At 43.1% G+C, this 13776-nt stretch overlaps 1 protein-coding gene across 8 annotated transcripts in view; it reads left to right on the plus strand.

Annotated features, from left to right (window-relative positions):
* Positions 1-1374: 1374 nt before the first annotated feature.
* Fbxl4 (F-box and leucine-rich repeat protein 4) overlaps positions 1375-13776 on the plus strand; it is a 76566-nt gene continuing 64164 nt past the window's right edge. For 4 of the 8 annotated variants that reach the window (XR_390324.3, XR_881066.3, XM_006537953.3 and 1 more), the window contains exon 1: positions 1375-1530. The gene's annotated coding sequence lies outside the window, so the exon portion shown is untranslated. The remainder of the gene's footprint in view (positions 1531-13776) is intronic. The other 4 variants (NR_104378.1, NR_104379.1, NR_104380.1 and 1 more) reach the window with 1 other exon arrangement.

Consider the following 13776-nt stretch of genomic DNA (forward strand, 5'->3'; position numbering starts at 1 on the left):
AGATGGAATGCTCTTCCTGCTGGCCTTGAACTCACTGACATCTGCCTGCCTCTGCCCCCCAATGGCTGGGATTAAAGACATGCTCCACCACACCCAGTTCTAACCCTCTCCTTTTAGAACCTAGCTCACCAGATAGTGTCACAGTTAAGAATGGAAGATGGAAATTGAGTTTGAAGTTTTTGATTAAAATTTCACTTTTGTGTAGATTACACAGCATAGCATAATTGTTTCACTTCATGTGGTGGTCTGGATGAGATACTTTTATATGCTGGGGCCTTTCAATATGTGGTTCCTAGTTGGTCTGTTTGGGGAGGTGGAGGAGGTATGGCTTTGCTGATGGAAGTCAGTCATTGGGCCTGGCTTTGACAGATCAAAGACTTACCTGTTTCGAGTTGGTTCTTTGTACTTCGTTGTTTGCAGTTGGAGATGTGAGCTCTTAGTTGTTTGTGCCACCATACCTGGTGCTTGCTGCAGTGCTCCGGGTATGTAAGTGATTCTTAACCATCTGGAATCCCAAGTCTCATTGTTTTGGCTGTGATGTTTTGTTACAGCGATGGAAAAGAAAGTAACATAAAATTAACAAGTATTCTTTCTATTTTGCTTCTTCAAGAGAAAATTGGAAATCATGAGTGGTTCAGCATATTATTGAGTTTCCCATAAATAGGGCTGGAGAGACAGCTCTTTCAGAGACCCTGTTTGGTTCCCAGAATCCACTTCTGACAGCTCACAAATGCCTGTAATTTCAGCTCCAGGATATCTGATCTCTTCTGCCTTCAATGGCACCTGAACACATGTGTGCGCATGAACAGCACACACACACACACACACACACACACACAGATTAATAAAAAATTAAAATAAATCTTAAAGTTTTTTTTTATTAATGGAAACCTTGTGGAAAGACAGATGTAACGACAACTGAAGAAAGGTTCATTTGAAAAGAAATGGAGACTTAAGGGAGACCCGTGACAGCATCTTCATCACAGGTGGTCAGGTGAATATGCGCCTGCAGGGAAGGTTTGTTTCTGAGGGCTGAAGAATTTGTATATTAATTGGTGGATTGTGCCTGCTGAGAACTTTTACTGCTCTAGAAGTTCTCTTTCTAGTGCTCCTGTGCTGAAGTGCTTTTTTGCATAATACTTGGGTTGAGTCACCAAGTCCGAAGAAGCTCCAGCAGAACTACATTACTTCTGGAGGGCTATCTTTGGCAGGATGAGTAGCGTAAAGGTTCTGCAACCCGCTGCCAGTCCCCGAGCAAACAGGCCATTTCTAAAGCACCACTGGCCTGGCTAATCAGCTCAAACAACCAGGGCAATCCGGCAGCAGCCAGCCCGACCCTGGCCCCGCCCTTCGCCAGGCCCCGCCCCGCCTCCGGCCCCGCCCCGCCTCCCGGCCTCGGTCTTCCTTCCGGGTCGCGCTGGGCCGGGCCCGCCGCCGCGGCAGCAGCACGGGATACTGGGAGCCGTCTCCTGCTGCCCACGCTGCGGGCTTGCGGCGAAGCTCTGTTCGCCCAGTTCCGGACCCTGCAGGGTACGGCGCTTTCTTCCTTCCTCCCTCTTCAAGGTCTCGACGTTCCCCCCTCGGCGTGGGCGGGGCCGGGCGCGCGCCACTCTGGGGAGCGCGGGGCGGAGGCTCTGGGCCCACGCGTGCCTATGGTGCTGCGCCGCTGTGCTGGCGGAGACCGGACGTGGGTGCCGCCGCCTCCTGTCGCGGCTCTCTTGGGCCTGGCACGCTCACGGCGAGCTGCGGACGCTGGGCCTGCAGGCTGCGCAGCCCTGACTTCCCTCTCACGCGGGAAGGTTTCTGTCCAGGCAGGCTCGAGCCAGGAGATGCCAGGCTGCAGCCTTCTTTCCATCGTCTGGGGTGGGCCCAGCCACTTGTCAACTATGTTTGGCGATGGGGTTGGTTCTGCATTTCATCGGCTTCCCAAGTGCTCTTAGTCCCAGAGCTGTCAGCAGTCAGTTCTACTTGTAATCCACAAAGGGTCAGGAAGTTAGCTGGCTGTGGCCCACTGGTCTGCTCTGTTGGGAGCCACCTGCTCCCTCTGCTTCCTGCGCACACTCTGAGGAGATCCTAAGGCAGGCACACTGCTTATCTTGCCCACTCTCTCGTCCTACACGATTAATGAGTACAGGGTCCCTCGCACTCCTCTGTCTTGGAGTAAGTCTTGGGTGGAAGTGAAGTCTCATCTAGTGGCGCTAAGAATTAGACAGTCTTGAGTAGTCATTGAATTCCATTATTTCCAGACTTGCGTACCAATTTGAAAAATTCCTGTCCCACGTTTTGGCTCTTTTGAACCCTATTCCGTCTTTGTTTTCAAAGTCAGAGAGGTCAGGGCCTAAGACCTGGTTGTTTGTGGTCCTGTTGCTGCTGTCTTACAGTGTTGTTTACAGCTGATGTTTTGCTTTCAAATATGGTCGTCGAATCTTTACCAAGCCACTGCCCAGTCTTCTCAGCTTGGAAGCGTTACTATTTGCCGTCTTCGCTGTTCTAAGTTTGGAGTCCTCTTGGGTCTTTCATAATATGGATTGTGACTAACCCCCACCCCCCTCCGTGCACGTGCCCCATGGTTTGTTGTCTTACTCAACTTTGGTGTGAGATAAATAATGCTGTGCCTTCTTGGTTATTACTGGCCAATGACTTCATCCCAATTTGTCGAGTTCTGTTCTTTTTCTTCCTGTCAAGTGCTGGTATATGGTGAACACTTGGCGCCCGTGTATTCTTGAGACCTTCTGAACTGCTAGCAGTGACCTACTTCCTGTGGTAATGCCATGCTGCTCTTGTTTCTCCAGCTTTACAGTGTGTGGCGATTCAAACCTTGTCTGACATATCATGAACATCAGTGGATATTTTTGTAATGAACATTTAGTTGAGGGCAGGTTGGATTCCTTTTGTGTTTGAGTGTTGAGGTAGAGCTCTCAATGTAGCCTTGGCTGGGCTCTCTTAGAGGTCTTGTTGGCCCTGGCCCCTGAGAGATGGGGCTAAAGGTATGAAGAACTGCACTGAGTTGAATTCCCTTGTGTCTCGCCCCTCCCTCTAAAATGCCTTGCCAGTTTTTGAAATTTGTAAATTTGCCTTTCCTTTGGTCAGGTGAATTAATGGCCAAATTCTTAAATAAGCTGTCTTTTTGCTCACCCCGTTTACCCTGTCGAGTTGTTCCACATAGAAACTGATTCCCAGTCGCACGTCTGTTGACTTGGGATCTTCTCTTCGTGTGTGCAGTGTCCTGTTGGCCGTTATCAGTGATAACATAACAACATTCTATACCTGCTTTCAGCCCAGGCAAGCTCAATGCTCAAGCTCTCAGATATCCCTTTGAGTTTCACCATTCCAACAAGGTATCACAAACAGAATCAAATTCCTGTGCTGATGTAGTAGATGTGTAAATAATAATCACTGCTTAGTACTTTGCTCTTTCCAGATAGAAATGTGTATACGTGTGTTTCATATAGTGTGTGGTATAGCTTTCTGCAGCTTCTACTTAGTAGTCATCACTGGTGAATGTGTCTTTACATAGATGCACATGCCATCTTACCTTTCAAAGGCTTTTTTGGCTCATTATTTTAGGAGCAACCTAATACTGAGCCAATTCTCTCTTAGTATTTAGAACACTACACATTTATTTCTATTGTATGTGAAATTACTAGGCCATTTCTGCATGTGAATAGCTGTTTCTTATTTCTTATGTCTCTTTGCTTGGTGTCAGTTAGTCTTAGTTTGAAGATATTAAGTGGAAAATTCCAAGGGTAAATAGTTTGTAAGTTTTTAAATCCTGTGCTATTCTGAGTAGTGTGATGAAAGTGCATCCCTTCCTGATCTGTGAACTCTATCTTTTTCTACTCCAGCTACATATGTCCATGTATACGTATGTCTAGTCCATATGCCCATTACATAGTAAGTAACAGACCTGGCTGTCAGATCAACTGTGTTCAAGCAACTTTTTTTTTTTTTAATTTAATGTTGCCAAATTTGGATCAAGAGTACTGACTTCAGAAGTCCAAGCACGCCAAAGAGAAGCCAGCCATTAAGTACTTCCCTTATGAGTACGTATGTATGTATGGGAGTGCATATGTCTAGAAAGAATCATAATCTACCTAGCATTCTCTGCTCTCCATGGACCACAGTGGGATTTCAAAACATCTCCTGGTGATTGAGGGCCATTATTGTATATATTTGCATATTTGTTTCTTTTCTTGGTGCAAATGATTACATTGTTGGGTGAAAGGGTTTATGACTTTTAAATTTTCAGAGATTCTTCCACAGTACCCTTTAATACAGCTGCTGATACGGAGACTAGGGAGGTGGGTGGGTGCTTAAGACTCTTTGTTGCTTTTGTAGGAGACCTGAGTTTGGGTCCCAGCACTCACAGCTACCTGTATCTCCAGTTCCATGAGATCCAGTGCCCTCCTCTAACCTCTGTAGACACCAGACAAGCACATGGGACACATACATACATGCAGTCAAAATACTCATACACACAAAATAAAACATGTAAATCTAAAACAGTAAATCTCAAAAAGAGATCGCTAGCACCCGATGTATGCAATTTATAATGCTGATTTATATGATTTTTGTCATACCGTTGTCAAGAATGGTTACAAGTTTGTGATTACTTCCTCTTGGAAGCCAAGAGTCTGTGGATAATTTTGGAAGGCGTGAGGCTCCTAGATCAGAGACAAAGTACTGTCAGACTGTGGCATTTTGTGCTGTCTTCAGGGTGCTCTGACAATGGCCACATGACACTAGCACCTGTAGTCAGCTGTGTTAAAAGGAGAGAGTCCTGACTCTTTCATAGTGAGCTGTAAGCAAACCTGCCCATCTTTTGGCTGAAGAGGAAACATGACGCTTGTTCTCCCGGATAGTTAACAAAACTGTGTGTTGTGGTCCTAGGGAGGTTTCTTTATCTACCAAGGCCATTTGCTGTAAACGCCAGTACACCTTTGCTTGAGACATGCACAAATACACCTTAATGCCATGTGGAGGGAATGGTCACATTTTACATTTGGTAGTTTGGGGATGAAAAGGGATATCTTACTATTGTTTTAATATTGCATTTCTTTGCCTATTGATAGGGTTGAGTAACTATTTCTTTACTCATCATGTAAATTTTTGCTATGTATCATAGCATTGGCTTATTTTTTATGTGCTCCTCTTTTATTGATGTGTTATACCTTTTTGTATATTGGCCCATTAAGATTTGACAATCTATTCATTGATATTTTTTCTCAGCATTGTTTCCTTTAATTTTCATTTGTGTTTATGTGTATTGCTCCATGTATGAAACCTGTGTGGGGGTACCTGCAGAGGCAAGAAGAGGATGCTCTAATCTTCCCCTGGAGCTAGTGTTATAGGCAGTTGCGAGCTGCCTGGAGGAGGTACTGGGAGCTGACATCAGGTCCTTGGGAGATCAGGAAGCATGCTAGCCACTGAGCCACCTCTTCAATCCTTACTGCTTCTTCAAATGCTGGTTCTCAGAGCTTTTGCTACATAAATTTCTTGAAACTTACATAATTTTAATATAATTTAATATAATTTTATATATTTTCTTGGGATACGTATTTTCTTGGAATGCAAGTTATGACCCAGAGTGAATTTAAAAGAGTTATGCCATTTAGTTAGTAGAGATCTGGTATACTGAACATGAATTTTTGCTGGACAAAATATTTGTAAATCTAAAAAAATAAAGTGAATGTACTCTGCTGTACAAAAATGGATAGATAGTATTTGGTTGAAGTAAATGCATATAGTTAGTATGGTTTTAGCAATTGGGGATTCTGTTTTCAACCTCACATCCCTGGATTTTAATGTCTCTCTCTCTCTCTCTCTCTCTCTCTCTGTGTGTGTGTGTGTGTGTGTGTGTGTGTGTGCACACGCGCGTTAAAAATTCAGGGTTCTTGCCCCATCTTGGGATTCATCCCATGTGTGAACACTAAACCCTGGCACGATTGCTGATGCTAAGATGTGCTTGCAGACAAGAGCCTGGCATGGCTGGCCTCGGACAGTCTCTGCCAGCACCTGACTGAGACAGATGCAGACGCTCACAGCCAACCATTAGACTGAGCTTGAGAACCCAGTGGAAGAGTTAGGGGAGGGACTGAAGGAGCTGAAGGGCATTGCATAGAAAGAACAACATTATCACCTAAGTGGACCCCTCAGAGCTCCCAGGGTCTAAGACACTGACCAAAGGGCATACATGAGCCAGTCTGTGGCTCCTGCTACACATTGGCAGAGGACTGCTTTATCTGGCCTCTGTGTGAGGGGATGTGTTTGATACTGTGGAGGCTTGATGCCTCAGAGAAGGAGGATGCTAGAGTAGTGAGGTGGGAGTGGGTTGGTGAGTACCCTTTTAGAGGAAAAGGGGGGGTGAGGTAGAGGGTTCATGGGGGGGCCAGGAAGGGGAGAACATTTGAAATGTAAATTTATAAAAATAATAAAAGATTAAAAAGTTAATACCAATTATCTACTAATTACTTATTTTTGCAGCCAAAGAAACATACTAAATATGACTTAGGAAAGATGTAGGAAACTGCAAAAATAAACATTTTCTTACTAAAGCCTTAAAAATTCACTGTCCTTCTAAATTTAGTCTTTCCTATTTAATCTTTCTTGTCCATGATGAGACAGTGAAGAAAATGGTTGGGTGTAGATACCATACATCTGTAAGATACTCTGTTTGGTAGCCTGTGGTTGCAAACACCTTCCCTGTACCAGATAGCATGGTGGGCAGGAACAGGCTTTCCATATCTGTTCCCCAGAAAACCATTCAACTCGTCCTTCAGCTCTGCTTTAAAAAGCCCTCTTTTGCTATTCTTTTAACTAAAGTAAACAAGCTTGGTGAAATGTTTTAGAAGTTTCGATATACTTGTTAAAGAAACCTGGGGGAAGAAGGATGAGATCTGATTCTGCAAACTAGCCATTAGTATTCTTCATTTAGTTAATCCAGTCTCTTGTGTGCCTCACTTTCTCACAAGACACCTGACCTCTGGAGATCCAGACTTACATCCTTACTGTCTTTAGGGGATACTTGGAAAACTGGAAGCGAGTTCCTCAATTCCTTTAATTTCTATCATGTGGCTTCCCTGCTTTCAAACCTGGATGGGAGTCATTTTTCTCCATTGGTATGAAGAATTCTGCTCTATATTCTGTATTGGAGCCTGTGTTTATCAGGCTCTGTCACTATAACAAATACCCGAGGATTGATTCAAGAAGAGGAAGGGTTTATTTTGGATCAGGATTTTGAGGTTCTAGTCATGGTCAGTGTCCCTATTGCTCTAGGTCAGTGGTGGCATAGAACATTATAACAGAGCATGTGAGGAAGGCCTGTTGACCTCGTGGAAGTTGGGAGGCATGGAGGAGCCAGGGTCCCCATATTCTCTTCAAGTCCTTGTCTCCAGTGACCTCTTTTCAGTAGATCTCGCCTCTTAAAGGATCAGATATCTCCTATGGTACTTAGAGGCTGGCATCTAAGCCTTCGACACAGCCTTGTTGCAGTAGGGTCAGGGGCATTGAGCCACAGCCTTGGTGGAATTTTTAAAGAAAATCTTTTTGTTCTTAAGACATTTTAAAAAATTCTGCTTTGAATTCTGTATGTGTGTGTTTCCGTATGTGGATTTGTGTACAGTAGTGTGGTGCTCTTGAAGGACATAGAGGGCAGCTGGAGATTCCCTGGAGCTGAGGTTTTAGGGGTTGTGAGCCTCCTGAGATAAGTACTAGGAACTTAACTTCAGTCCAGCGCAGGAGCGGTATGCACTCCTAATGGCCAAGTCATCTCTTCACCATTGCCAGCTACCTACAAACAAACATAAAATAAAATAAGATGCTTACTTAATTGGAGTATTCACTTAGAGGAAGAGAGGCACTGGAAGGTTTACAATACTTTCTTCATATCTTTTTTTTTTTAAGATTTACTTATTTGTATTTTGTATATGTATACATTGTAGCTGTCTTCAGATACACTGTCAAAAGAGTGCATCAGATCCTATTATTACAGATGGTTGTGAGCCACCATGTGGTAATTGAACTCAGGACATCTGGAAGAACAGTCAGTGCTCTTAACCACTGAGCCATCTCACCACCCTACTCATATCTTTTTACTGTGCTGTGTGTTTTCCCATAGGTTTTAAGCATCTAGTATTGACTTGTGATGACAGAAGAGAGGCTTTGCTAACTTACGTTTTGCTACTCAGTAGCATACCTGGTTCCGGGGATAGCATTTTCCTTGCTGGGTACTCTATAGTCTGTCTTAGCTCTTAGGTTCGTTCTCTCTCTCTCTCTCTCTCTCTCTCTCTCTCTCTCTCTCTCTCTCTCACTGTCTATATGTCTGTCTCAGAACTTTCACATTTCCGTTTCTTCTGGTTCTCCATAAGCAGCTCATGTCCTTAGCACAGATTTGGAGTGCCAAAGCTGTTTCATATTTGAGAAAATAGCTGTCTTTTACTTCTCTAATCATATCTTTCATGACTCTTTCTTTAATTTCAATCAGAGTTCCTTTGTGGCCAGAGTCAAGTCTCTTTTATGTATTCAGGGGCTGCTTTTGTACTAACAGAAGTTGCCCCTTTTTGACATTCTCTTTGAACAGTAAAATTTCAATATGTATACTATTCCTCCTTGGAAGGCTTCAGGGAAGTTCATGCATTTGATTCTGGCCTATTGTGTTTCAGGTTTTATTATCCATTTTCCTCCTTTTTCTTCATATCAAGATATGGGCCTTTTTTTTTTTTATGAACTTTGTCTTGAGGAATCACCAATTTCATTTCTATGTTTATTTTAAGGTTGTTTATTATTCTTTTTGTGGTAAATTTATATAAATCAGGAAATGTTTATTGAGCTCATATTGGTATATTCTTTATCAGGCATATTTCAAGTAGGATATGTTCTCTGGATTAGAGGGACTCATAATCTGTTGTAAAGGAAACATCTTTGCAGCTGAGAAATAGGGCTAAGAGAGCGAAGCAAACATGGATGGTCAACACATTTTCAAACGGACCTTGGCTGAGATGAAGGAGTCATGAGGACTCAGCAGAGGACTTCACGACATCAGGCATGGATACTCACTGTGAGGGTGGGCAGGACCATGGGTCTCGGGAAGAGTAGGGGACATAGAGGAAACTGTGGAAAAGAAGGGAGTAGAAGACAGGTGCTAATGGGGTTGAACTTTGTTGTACCTGTCGTACCCAAACTCTTCCTTGAACATTTTCTTTCTCTGTGTACCTGAGAAGGAGGAAGAGGAAGAGAACATAGGAGGGAGACTAAAAAGTTCTCAGAGACGCAGAGAGGATATAAGGATGTGTGTTATTGTGCATGGCTAGAGGAGACAGGGATAAATGTTGAAATTAATTTAAATACAACTAGTTGAGTGCAGTATGAATCATATTCAAATATAATTCCACTCTCATGGCCTTTTGTTAACCTTTGGATTGAACCCCTTTCTTTGACCCCTTTCTTGATGCGTTTCAGTCAGATTCAACGAGACAGGCATCGTTTCATGACTGGTTCCCGCAGCATACCTGCGGCTGCCATTGGTACTGCTAGGGACTGCTCTCCACCCTTCTTCCTGTCACTTAGGGCCTCAACTCTGGGAGGCTTTTGAAGTGGTTTGTGCGCCCTGCTTTTTCCAATGCCTGTGCTTTTCTGCCTGCATCTTCTGTCTTCCCGGGTCTTTTCACTTTCCTATAAGTTGCGAGTCTACTTTTGAGTTTTAAACTTGTTTTCCAGGTTCTTGTATTCTGGATGAGGATCATTCTGTCTCCGCTTTTTGTTTATTGTTGCGAAGTCCCTTTTCTCTCTCCTAGACCAGCTTCCTAGATGTCTTACCTGCCGTCCAGCATCCCTTGGCTCTCCTGACTCCCACCTCACTTCCATTTTCCATGGTAAATGTGTATCTCCCACCCTCTTGTCTATCTCTCTTGACTTCTCTTTTCCACTGTTCATGCTTTGTATGTAATTGTATTATTTAAGTTGGTCAAGCATTTTATAATATGCAAGATGTGATTGAAAACAAGCTGTACTAGATAGAATAAAACCTTATTTTATAACAAGGTGTTTCCCAAGGAGTATGATAGTCTCAAGATACAACTTAAAATGGTAGTTATTTGTGTTCCTTGGTTGTAGTTGTGTGAAGTTTGCTGTGTCCTGGGAGTTCTTGTAGAGGGCATAGGTTTTTATGCTCACAAATAAGCACCAGGGAAACCAGGAATGTTCAGCACAGCGGCTTGTTTCTTCAGTAGAAGGGATGTGTATACCTGTTTCCCACCCAGAAGTGAGAGTGGATACAGCTGGTAGCTTGGTGATCTGTGCTATGTCTAGGACCAGGCCACATCTAACCCCCCCAGACTACTGTTTATCTCAGAATTCCCCTTCCTAGCCTTTACCTTTAGCTTTGTTTCTTAGTCAGTAGAACTCATCCGTAAGGGAGGTGTCACGTGTACAGTGCAGCTCCACACAATCTGTGACAAATCACACCAGATCCTAGGGCCTTAAGCTGTAGAACTCATCTTTATGGAAGAGGTTACCTTTGCAAGAGACTCGATGTAGTTATGCCCTGAGCTTTATTGTGCACATGGATTTGAGATAGTTGTTGCCAGGAAACTTTACCCAGCATTGTACTGTATTTAAATATCTCTAAAGCAAACTGCTCAGTGTCAGACTCTAGAAGTTCGAACCAACTAAGGGAGTTATGCTGAATGGCAGTTCCTTCTTGACTCATGATCATTGATGCTCTGATGGCCATTTGTGGAGACCTCAAAGTTTCTCACCTCATAACCACGATCGATAAGGAACTGAATTAAGTAATAACTAAACCTGAAGGCCACTGTCTTGCCAACTTTGACTTATTAACTGCAAAGTCATATTTTTTATGCTATGAGAGTCTTCACAATAGCTTTTTGTGTGAACTTGAAAATTTCTCCCTAAAGGTACATTTTATAATTCATTCCCTAAAGGTACATTTATAATCATTCTTTTGTAGTACTATAGTATTTTATATTAGTTTTTAAGCTTACTTTTATAAAAATTAACTAAAGATTCTCTTTAATTCAGAATTAAGAAAAAATAGCATTTCCATTTTATATTTTCAATCTGAAGAAACTTGACCATATAACATATATTTACACTATATGACTCAGGTTTTACATGTGTTCCCTTAATGCAAATTTTACTTAGCTTTTACACAGCTCAAAAATACTATTTCCTGTATGACAGGCTCGCTGGATTTTGCATTATGTGTAATCTGCAGTGGTAAGAACTCGCCGGCATCCTTTTGTGAAGAATGATTGTGAGGGCTGACATTACTGAAGATCCCTACCCTGCGCTGTAGATGTTTCCTGGGTCTCATTACACTGATGGTTTTCTGAGGAGTAAGCAGGAGCTTAGTGTGAGGGAGAGGCAGTGTCTGATGTGCTGCCTCTTGTGGCAGGATTTTCACCAACTGCCCTGCTGTAGCACATGGCTTTTCTCCCTGCTTGCCTCACGGCCTTTCCCCAAGGTCTCTCTCTGGTTGTTCTAACTTTCCTTGTCCTGGAGGGTGCAAATCCCTCTCTGCTGCCTTCAGCAGCTGACCCCTTGGTGATTCATTTTGGAGTGGCTGAGTTTTCACCGGCATGCATCTTCAGAAAGGGTCCCCCCCTCCCCTGTGTGGAAACAATGTTACATATTTGTGCCTACAATGTCCATAATGTTCCCAGTTTGAAACTATTTTGGTTTTCCAGTTCTTTCACTCTGGTCAGTGGAATCCCAAATCTAAGGTGGTGCAAACTCAGGCCGAGTGCAAGGCATGGCCTGATGGTGACACTGTGCATGGGGTTTTCTGGCGAGGGAGGGAGCCAGTTTCTTAGCTCTGGTTCCATGGACAGGATTCCTTCTGATTTGGGCTTTATGAAGTTCCTTCCAAACATTGCCCGTGTTTGTAGGGATCAGTAATTCTCTTTCTGGTTGTTAGTGTGTTCTGTTGTAGCCAGTTTGGCTAATAAAGTAGCCGGTGAGTCAGGTTAGCTCCAGGGCTTGTCCTCTGCTCTGGACCTTCCTGCTTCTCACAAGTGTGCATTCTCTACACCTGTTTTACACATAATACTTTATTATTGCACTGGTTAGCATTTTATACAGCACCTCAGTGTGTTTAGACCAGGCTGGCACAGAGAGGCAGAAGATGCTGGTGCGCATTCTTAGATGATTCTGAGCTCTTTTGGTTTTGTTCCATATCATCTTTCTATCAAAACGCTAAAATACGGAGTATGCATCAAGCTACGGATTAAGAAATGAAGACCTTCCTTTGCCTGCGCTTAGTACTTCACAAAAATGTATTACTAAATATAAACCCTGCTAAACATATTTCTGAGACAAATGCAGGACGATTTGGTGTTAGAGAGCAAGCTTGCTGCTGCCAGGCAACTTGGGTGGAAAAGAAGTGAGTGTTGAGACATGAAGTAAAATATAAAATAAAATATGAGTTTTCTAAGTTAGCAAAGAAGTGCTGCCTGGCTCGTGGGACACCTCAGTATAAGGAATGTACATTGAATCTTGTATTTCAGAAACAGCCATTGGAGGTTTGGAATAATACAGGTTCTACATTGTAATCATAGTGCTCACATTTTATAGGCTGCAACATTGCTCTACTTAAATTTTAAAAAGGGGGTAGGGAAGGGAGTTTTGTGTTCTTTTTCTACATAGAAGAAGTTGGAGCCAGGATATTACAAGTTCAGATTCCCTTTTCATATTGACAGGTAGTGGGCTTTTTACTAACTTAACAAGAGTAAGTTAGTAGAGATGGCTTGAAACAAGAGAGGCCTCCTGGTGTCTTCTTGACTATGGAAGGTTACAAACTAGTCCAGAATTTAAAAAAAAATTTTTTTTATTGGATATATTCTTTATTTACATTCCTTTTTTTCCATTTTGCTATTTCTTTTTTTCCTTTTCTTTTCTTCTTCTTTTTTAAAAAAGATATTTTCTTTATTTACATTTCAAATGTTATCTCCTTTCCTGGTTTCCCCTCTGAAAACCCCCTAATCTCCCCCCCCCCCATCAATCCACCCATTCCTGCTTCCAGGCCCTTCTACATGGGGGCATAGAGCCTTCACAACACCAAGGGCGTGTCTCCCATTGATTGCAGACAAGGCCATCCTTTGCTACATATGCAGCTAGAGCCATGGGTCCCTCCATGTGTACTCTTTGGTTGATTGTTTAGTCCCTGAGGGCTCTGGGGGTACTGGTTAGATCATATTGTTGTCCCTCCTATGGGGCTGCAAACCCCTTCAGCTTCTTGGGTCCTTTCTCTAGCTCCTTCATTGGGGACCCTGTGTTGTTAGTCCAGTGGTTGGCTGAGAGCATCCGCTTCTGTATTTGTCAGGCACTGATAGAACCTCTCAGGAGACTGCTATATCAGGCTTCTGTCAGCAAGCACTTGTTGGCATCCACAAAAGAGTATAGGTTTGGTGATTGTATATGGGATGGATTCCCACGTGGGACAGTCTCTGGATGGTCATTCCTTCAGTCTCTGCTCCACACTTTGTCTCTGTAACTCCTTCCATGGGTATTTTGTTCCCCCTTCTAAGAAAGACCAAAGTATCCACACTTTGGTCTCCCTTCTTGAGTGTCATATGTCCTGTGAATTGTATCTTGGGTATTCTGAGCTTCTGGGCTAATATCCACTGATCAGTGGGTGCATATCATGTGCGTTCATTTGCAATTGGGTTACCTCACTCAGGATGATATTTCTAGTTCCACCCATTTGGCTAAGAATTTCATGAATTCATCACTTTTAATAGCTGAGTAGTACTCCATTGT

Source organism: Mus musculus, chromosome 4 (genome assembly GCF_000001635.26).
Source record: "Mus musculus strain C57BL/6J chromosome 4, GRCm38.p6 C57BL/6J".
NCBI classification, from domain to species: Eukaryota; Metazoa; Chordata; class Mammalia; order Rodentia; family Muridae; genus Mus; species Mus musculus.